This window comes from Nanorana parkeri, unplaced genomic scaffold (assembly GCF_000935625.1).
Source record: "Nanorana parkeri isolate BGI_ZX_2015 unplaced genomic scaffold, ASM93562v1 scaffold203, whole genome shotgun sequence".
Lineage (NCBI taxonomy): Eukaryota > Metazoa > Chordata > Amphibia > Anura > Dicroglossidae > Nanorana > Nanorana parkeri.
The window spans coordinates 1,174,738-1,184,450 of record NW_017306471.1 but is presented as its reverse complement, the minus strand read 5'-3'; positions in this window follow the sequence as shown (position 1 = coordinate 1,184,450).

The window sequence follows — 9,713 nt, the reverse complement described above, 5'->3', positions numbered from 1 at the left end:
GAATCCAATATACAATACCTGATAAAGAGAAACTGATTACTGTACATGAGAAAATCTTATGGAGGATGAGGAGGATTTGGAGTTCCATGATAACAGTGTGTCAGTGACTTAATCACCAATGAAACCGCAAAATTACTCATCCACTCCCTTGTTATCTCCTGTCTTGACTATTGTAACTCCCTCCTCATTGGCCTTCCACTACACAGGCTAACCCCCCTTCAGTCCATCATGAATTCAGCTGCTAGACTCATCCACCTGACCAACCGCTCAGTGTCTGCAACCCCCCTCTGCCAATCCCTGCACTGGCTCCCAATAGCCCAAAGGATAAAGTTCAAAATATTAGCAACCACTTACAAAGCCATCCACAACTCTGCCCCGGCTATATCTCGAGCCTTGTCTTAAAGTTTCACCCTAACCTTCCCCTCCACTCTTCAAATGATCTTCTGCTTTCCAGCTCCCTCGTCAACTCCTCTCATGCTCGCCTCCAGGACTTCACTAGAGCCTCTCCCATCCTATGGAACTCTCTACCCCAACCAGTCCGTCTATCTCCCACTCTGACTGCCTTTAGGTGATCCCTTAAGACTCATCTCTTCAGGGAAGCCTATCCCACCTCAACCTGACCACTGAAATATCACTTTGTCAAACAACTCATCCCCACACAGCTACCTCCTCATGTATCACTTCCCCCTCCCGTTTAGAATGTAAGCCCTCGGGGGCAGGGCCCTCCTTACCATCTTGTCGTGAATTGTATTGTAATTGTAATGTCTTCCTTATATTGTAAAGCGCTGTACAAACTGTTGGCGCTATATAAATCCTGTATAATAATAATAATGATAATAATAATCAGATCCCTCCGTCAATCAGACTAATTATATGTGAGATGAAAGAAGGATGTCTGAGATAGAACAACAGTGGATGGTGGTGACCAGAAACAAAAGATCTGGAATACAACCTGTGGAGGAATAAATGGTACAAATAATAGGGCGGTTTATGAAAGGGACAAGAGAAGAGGGTTTCCAAGGGAATATAGAGAAATGTGGAGACCAGAAATGAGAGAAGTGGGGAACAGGTGGAACATAACTGTATCTGAAAGGGAATGAATGACAGATTTCGGCACCTACAAGACATTAGAGATGGTATTTTCCCACAGATTTTTTTTATTATTGGAATTTATATAGCGCCAACAATTTACACAGTGCACATTCACATCGGTCCCTGCCCTCAAGGAGCTTACAATCTAGGGTTCCTATCTCACATGCATACATCTGAGAGCCAATTTAGGGGAGCCAATTAACCTTCCAGCATGTCTTTGGAGGAAACCAATGCAAGCACAGGGAGAACATGCAAACTCTTTGGAGATTTTGACCTGGCTGGGATTCAAACCAGGGAACCCAAAGGCAGAAGCTAACCACTAAGCCACTGTGATAGGGTCACACCATTTTTTTGGGTTGGGGAGGCACATGCCAGATCCCCCCCCCTATGGAAAAACAAAAACAGTTATGGATACCACTGGCGGAACAGATGGAAATAAAGAGTAACAGTAGAAAAAGGAAGATTAAGCACAAAAGAGGAGTCAGGGTGGTAAAAAGGTTAAATAAAAACTGCCACTTAAATGATTGAGATTAGAGTGTATATGGAAAAAGGCCCCATTAATAATATATTTAATTTAAGTAAAAGAATTTTAATGAAATCTGAAACAATGGTATTACAAAAGGGCTGAAATTTTCCCCTGCAAAAAAAAACAACTCAATACGTTTGAGGCATTCATAAGAGTTAACACTATAGGGGACGTTCTGCACAGTGTTGGAGAGAATGTGGAGTAGAGGGCAACCTTCTACATACTTTCTGGGAATGCCCTCTCCTCCAAGGGTATTTGGTTTGAGGTCTTTAACATAATTAGCACCATAAGCTCCACCAGAATCGATCCCACCCCTGATCTGGCAATTCTGAACGTAGGGATCGAGCTTTTCCTGCCCAGCTGCAGAATTGCTATTACTCATGTCCTACTAGCTGCAAGTCTCCTTATTGCCAGAAATTGGAAAACGCTTGAGCCTCCCTCCCTCACCCACCTCATCCACCTGGTACAACTCCATTACAAGTTTGAAAGAACTATATCATTTAATAATTACAAAATTAAGCAGTTTGATGCCCTCTGGAGACCATCGGCAGATTGTTTCTCTGCATTTGAACGCACTAACCACTAACTCATCTGACCCCATGTCTATGCTGTACCTCCAGACTGTTCTAGGCAGGGAAGGACCACACCCTCCCTACAACCTGTGAAGTGAAGAGATATCCCTCTATGTACTGCCCTTGATATTGTCTTAGACGTTGCTAAAGGCGGAATCTGCCACTTACGATACTGATTGTTATTTGTTATATTCTCTTTTGTTTTTGTGTGTTTTGCCTAACTAGGCGACTGATACACGCCGTATTCGACCACTGTGTAGATGTATCGGAATTGGTCCACATTGTGTATATATGTGACTTCGATCACAGGCAAATGTTTGTCTGATTGTTTTCAATTTCTGTACTGTTGGAAAACTTAATAAAAAACTTTTCTGATAATAAGAGTTAACCACTTGAAGTCCGCGGTGTTAAACCCGCTTCCCATCCAGGCCATTTTTCAGTGTTCAGCGCTGCGTTACTTTGACTGAAATTTATTCAGTGATGCAACGCTGCACTGAAATGAATTTTATACCATTTTGTAGGCTTTTTTTTAGATAGAGCTTTTTTTGGGTGGTATTTAATCACCACTGGGGTTTTTATTTTTTACTATAATAAGGAAAAATTACCGATTAAAAAAAAACAAAACAGTTTCCCCTATTTTAACCTCCCTGGCGGTATGATTATGTCAGGAATTTTGTACCAAAAGCGGTACATTGTTTTTCATGGAAATTTGGTGTTATGTATTGTAGGCCTGCAATTCTTAGTAAATCTTAGGAATAACTCCCCTAAATCTGTCCAAACAAGAGTCCAGTAGACATCCCAGGTATGATAAAGTTTGAAACAAGAAATTAAAAAAATTATAATATAATACATTTTAAATAATTATAAGAAATTATAATATAATAAATAATTATAAAAAATTATAATATAATAATAAAAAAAAAATGTTCCTGAAAATTAACCCCGAGCCAGACTCGGGAATACCGCCAGGGAGGTTAAATGATACAACATTTATTATTACCCAGTTTTTTGGTAAAATATAAAAGACAGGGTCACGTCGGGTAAAAAGACACCAAACATGTCAAGCCTTAAAATTGCGTGCGCACGCAAAACCTCAAAAAACAACAATACCCAAAATTGGCCATAGGCGACGCTTTAGAAGCTTTTACCGCTCATCAGTTTAGTGTTATCAGTGATTGAGGGCCCTTGAATTATTGCTCACACGTTCGCGGTGATATGTAACATGTGTAGCGCAATTGTCGTTTTCGCGCACTGGTGCACCGGACGCGTATTTACGTTTATATGTGCGTAAACGTGGGGGTGGGGGACTTAAACATTTCTCTCTAAGACCCCTAATGTCACCTGGGGACCCCAAAAGAAGCTGTTGAAGCACAGATCTGCTTCATCAGTGTTAAAACCATGAAACCATATATTGAAATATGTATGTGTGAACCTTAAATGATGATTGATTTTCTATATTTTAATCTATCCAAGTTTGGAGATGCAGTTTTTTATTGTGCTACTAATTTTGAGTTAGAATTGGTAATCAATCAGTAAGCTTGACAGGCAGACCTAAGTATAGTTGAAACAGTTGTTAGGAATGCTCAAGAAGACTTGGCCTTTAAAATGAATTTCTAGAGTAAAACACATTACTCAGGACATAGACTATGATGCCCAAAATGGGATAGAAGGAGAACACATGACTCAGCTACTAAGAGTATGGCACTCCCTTATGCTAATCAGAAAGACTTTTAAGGTAAACATCACATAGGTTATTTTAAAGTAAAAGCATGAATAAAAGGATGGGGGATGATCCTTCAAGACACACTCATTCACACTACAGATTCACAGACACACACACACACACACACGCACAGCATCACAAAGACACACCCACACCCCCCACACTCACATTGAATAGAAACACCTGTTAGGACAATTTTTTTACTTAAGGTGCCGATACACCTTACGACCATCGCTAGACCTTTGTCTTGCGATGGTCGTAAGCTCATTGAAAGCTGGTACGATCTGCCCATCTTGGACGGGCAGATCGTACTTGCGATCATCGAAAGCCCGCCACGCCGAGGGGCGGGCTTCCGATGACCGCAGTGAGGGGCGGGGTTCCGATCACTGCAAACGGGCAGTGTGCGCGTGCGCACACCGGCCCGTTCGGCAGTTGTCGAACAAGCAGGCCACTAACCTTTTAAAGCAGGTTTTAAAGCCTGCTTGTTCGACAGAAGACGTGCAACCGTAGGGTAGAAACGGTCGCACGCCTTCTATACACTGTACGATTCTCGTACGATCGCGGGATTTCCCGCGATTCTCGTACGAGAATCGCACAGTGTATGGACATCTTTACTAACCAAAGGCACGTATCTTAAGTATCTTATAGACTTCTGCTGTAAGATATACTATATTTTGTAACCATCAAGCATCTCATAGGCTCATTCTGTAAGATATACCATATCCTGTAATCATTTGCAACTTTTAAATTAAACACATTCTGAACTTTATGCAAGCACTGAAGCAATCATCTATTATTTAACTTTTCCACCCTATGCTTCGAGAAAAGGAATGTGACACAAAAAATCATATTTTGTGTTATTTCTAACTCCGCTGATCATGTGTATGTGAAACAGCTGGTAACGGCTCTTTACATTGGACGGGTTTTTTCTGCCCGTGCGCGCGCGAGACAAAAAATGCCGTCTCAATGCGGCAACCCGCTGATGTGAGTCCGCCGTCCGTCCGTTTTTTTGTAACGGGCAGACGGCAAGAGGTTAATAACTGTATTAAATAATTAACCCTTAAAAGGTATATAAAGATCTCTTCTTGGTCAATAGTGAAAGAGATGATCAAAGAAAGATGTACACTTTTTGAAACCTGAAACTACATTAAACCCAGCTGACGTCAATAGGGAATTAATTAATACTTTTAAAAAAGCTGTCCTGGAAGTATTTGCTAAATTGGAAGAGGGAAAAGTAAGATGGAAAATCCATTAAAGACTTTCCTGAAGGATAATAGCATTATAATTAAGCCTGCAGTCAAGGGGATTGAGATAGTTATTATAGATAAAATGAAATATGAGAAGGAAATTTAAAATTGACCCAAAATAAAAAAAAGTAGTGAATATTTCGAGGAACGGATATATGAATGGGGTATTTAGCAACAAAAAGAGTGGAATTATATGGATAAAAAACACCCTAAAGGTGCCCATACACCTTACGACCATTGCAAGACTTTTGTCTTGCGATGGTCTTAAGCTTATTAAAAGCTCGTACGATCTGCCCATTTTGGACAGGCAGATCGTACTTGTGATCATCGAAAGCCCGCCCCGCTATGGGGCGGGCTTCCAATGACCGCAGTGAGGCTTCCGATTACTGCAAACGGGCGTGCGCACACCGGCCCATTCAGCAGTTGTCGAACAAGCAGGCCACTAACCCGCCGAGAATCGTACGATTCTCGGCGGGTTTTCAAGTCTGCTTGTTCGCCAGAAGACGTGCGACCGTACAGTAGAAACGGTCGCACGCCTTCCATACACTACGATTCTCATACGGTTGCGGGATTTCCCGCGATTCTCGTACGAGAATCGTACAGTGTATGGGCACCTTTACACTGTAGCGATATAAATGCTTCCCAACATCTGGATTGGCTGTGCCGAACCTCCGACAGTTCACTCGCTGCCGTTCACCCCTATTCTCATAGTGGCGGAACAGCAGTGAGTGAATAGTCAAATGCTGCTCGGCTATTCTGCTCGCTACCTCAGCGGTAGTAATAAAAAAAATCTAAAGAAAAGAAAACAGTGTGGGGTCCCCCCACCCAAACCATACCAGACCTGTTAGGAGGGACCCCAAGTTAAAACAAAAAGTATGTGGGGTCCCCCCCCCCAAAGTCATATGACGCCCTTTAGATCTGGAATTTTAAGAAGGAAACGCACCCCCAAAAAGGGGGAAAAAAACGTGAGGTTCCCCCTAAATTCCCAACCAGACCCTTGATCCGAGCACAGGACTGGCAAGGCAGGAAAGGGGGGGGACAAGCGAGTGCCCCCCCCTCCCTGCCATACCAGGCCACATACCCTCAGCACTGGGAGGGGGATTTTTCAGGGTCCCCCTTGGAAAATCACCTTTTCCCTGTGCCAATAGGAACATGGGCCTCTTCCCCACAAGCCCTGGGGTGTTGGTTGTGGGGGTGCGGGCAGAGGGGCTTATTCACATCAGGGTCCCCTTTTAATAAAGGGGACCCCCCCCCTGTGAATGAGTAACGGGTACTTGTACCCCTACCCATTCACTAAGGGTTAAATAAAAATAAAAATAAAGAGCCCACACTTTTGAAAAAATCCTTTAATAGAAACAAAACCACAAGGAATTTTGACATTTCCTTTATTTGAAAAAAAAAGAAAATCCCTAAAATTGATGTAATGCTAAGGTCAATCATGACGTTCAGTTTTGTCAATGACGATGACGAATCAGCAAAATAAAAAAAAACGACACCCGCCGACCCGACCACACGCAACGAACTCCAGGCGCAAAATGACAAGCTGACGGATGCCGGCAATATATATATACAATTGGTCGAGGCTAGTGGTGACATCACCGCTAGCTCCCCCCAAGTTTTTACATTTGTCTGCACCTGTCACATCAGGGACCGGCCGAATCAAAAAAATCGTCAGAGTCCGCCGGATCGTCACAGCTGGCTCTGCCCATTGCTGTCATTCAGTGACAGCACAGTGTCCTCAAATAACCTCAGGACGCTGGGCTGTCATCAAATGACAACTGGGCGCAGCTCTGCCCAGTTGTTGTCATTTGCAGGGAAAGTGGTCTGCTTCGACAGATTCGAAACGGCTGTGACAATGGCTCAGCCAAGCCGAAGCATATGCGATCGACTCGGCTGAGCCATTTGCCTGCCTTTGGCTGCTGTAAGGGCTATAGTGAATAGCCTGTACAACAGCCCTTCGGTTTCACTGAACCGAAGGGCTCTGCCGGCCAAAGTGAGCCGAAGATCAGCGGAAGTTACGGCTAGCTCCTTCGGTTCCTTAATGAACACAACAGTTTCATGTGTTGGTGCACACAGGTAGACTTTCAGAATACATTGACATACACCTCCAACCATTTGTGCAGAAACGTCCCGTGTTCCCCTGAAGATACCAAGGATGTTCTTAGGTGTTTGAATTGATTGTGTTGTGAAATCAATAAATAATATTATCGAGCATAACAGATATATAGAGGTGGTAAAAAATGCAGTAGATGAGATAAAGTAGATTTTTTTATTAGAAGCAATCAAGCTTGTTTTGAGAAAATATAAGGGTTCACATTATAAATCAATTAAAGGGTTCACCTATGGGCTGTAAATTTGCCCTGTTGTATCCACACATTTTAATGGAGCTTTGGGAGGAGATTTTTATTTGAAGGACGATAAGCCCTGAATTTGTGAAAGGTTTAGATAACCTGAAATAGAAGCTAGAGTTCACCACCCCTTACAGTAAGAGCAAAGTAAACTTTTTGAAATGAAGTGATTAAAGTGGTAGAGAATAACATTAACATCCAAGTTTACCAGAAGAACACTGACGGTAATGGCCTTTTCCCAGTAGACAGTTGTTATCATAAGCTTTGGATAGCGTGGATCCCAAAAGGACATTCCTAAAGTACAGATGAAGTTGTAAAGATAAGGAAACATATACCCAGCAATCTAAGGATTTGAAAAAGAAGTTCTTTGACAAGAAATATAGTCCTAGGAAGTACTTTTGGCCACCGCTGGTATTTAACACTTTCGGTCGTTGAATACCTGATCTCTGTCTCTGAGATATGGTTCCTCTGGGTGACCTCTATATCACAGTGATATAGGAGCCTGGCGGGAGAAGCTTCAGTGCTTAGGTGGAGCAATTATTCCACACACCTGGAAGTGCAGGATACCATCGGTGGCTGATGAGGAACAAAACCTCAAAGTTTTAGAACACTGCCCTTTTTCTTTTATAGGGTGGTTTTGGTTTCATCATAGGAAACACCAGCTCTGCAGCGGACACCAGTGCAAAAAAGTGCACGCTCCGTGACAAGCATACCAAGGTTTTTTGTTTTTTTTAGGAGGGGTGCCACTATGGTGGTGTTTGCAATTATTACTGGTGCTCAAATACCAATATGTACCCCCCTGCCCCTGAGTACAGGAGATGCGGAATGTTCTATTGGTGAAACGAGCATGTAGGGATTAGAGAGTTTCCTTCTGCCCACTACTTCTCATCACTAGAGGCACCCACCTGCCCCCACTCCTCTGCCTATGCCCCATTGCTACTGCATTGGCTGCCTCCTTGGGAGTAGTTCAGTCAGTGCTCTCAGTACAGGTTTTCTCTAATAAGTGGATAAGTTGAGTTCATTGTTTGCTTCCCTTTCCCTCCTCCTACACAGTATTATTTATTACCGTACTATTGCACAGTATACCATAGTATCGCACACTCTGCATTTTAAAGGAGAACTATGAGGTAAGTGTTTTTCTCCATAGTTCTCCTAAGGGTCACGGGAGCACATAAACTAGCGTCCTCCCGTGACCCAAAGCTCAGTATACCGCGAGCTACAGATCGCGTTTTACTGAGACCGCCGCAGCCGGGACGGATCCCAACATTACTGTCGAGATCCACCCAGCTGCATGATTGACAGCTGGCTCTGCCTATCTAGAGGCAGAGCCAGCTGTACCCACGCCCTCCCCCCTTCGTCCCTCCAGTCAGCACTGGAGGATCGGAGTGGGGAGGGTGGGAATCCCTGCAGGGACCAGTGAGTGACAGTCACAGCTCTCTGCAGGGACAGGATCGAGAAGTGAGCGAGCGACGGTATGTGTTCGCTCCCTTCCCAATCTATTGAGCTGACGTGTGACAGTTTAATTGTCACACGTCAGCTCCAACTATGTGGCTGAGTGAAAATCACTCACCTCATAGTTCTCCTTTAAAGTGATGTAATTGCATCCTCCACCAGGCCCATTCTTTGTCTGAATCTAAGGTACCATACCTGTTATCCCTAATTATAGATGCAGTCCTTGTTTTTATCATCTAAATACATTCCAGGTGCATTAAAAATACAAGAAAAGTCTTAGTAAAAAAAACGTACTGTACATCCTTTGAAGAAAAACTTATCCCCTTCCAGCCTGCTGCAGAAAAGGACCTCTGCTCTCTCCAGTCAGCAGAAAGTGGGAACTTTTCTAATTGTAGAGCTATAGGTCTGACTAAGCAGGGGGTCAGATCTCTAGAAAGGGACCAAGGGTCCTTCTGTGCAGCATGCTGGAAGGGGACAGGCGTTACTACCTAAAATCTGAAACACTTTGGTTTTGATGCACCTGGATTGTAATTAGCAATTTCAAACTGGAAGTTCTATTTATATCAAATCTGGCTTAGCAATACATTTTACTTTTGGTTGACCTGTATAGGCATGTCTTGATTCAACCTAACTATTACTAATATGTAAATTGCTCTGTAAAATATTTTAAAATGTTAATTAAGCAAAATTGATAACTTTTTTTATAACTCTTTTATTTAATATATTTCATACTCAAACAAACACAAAAGACAG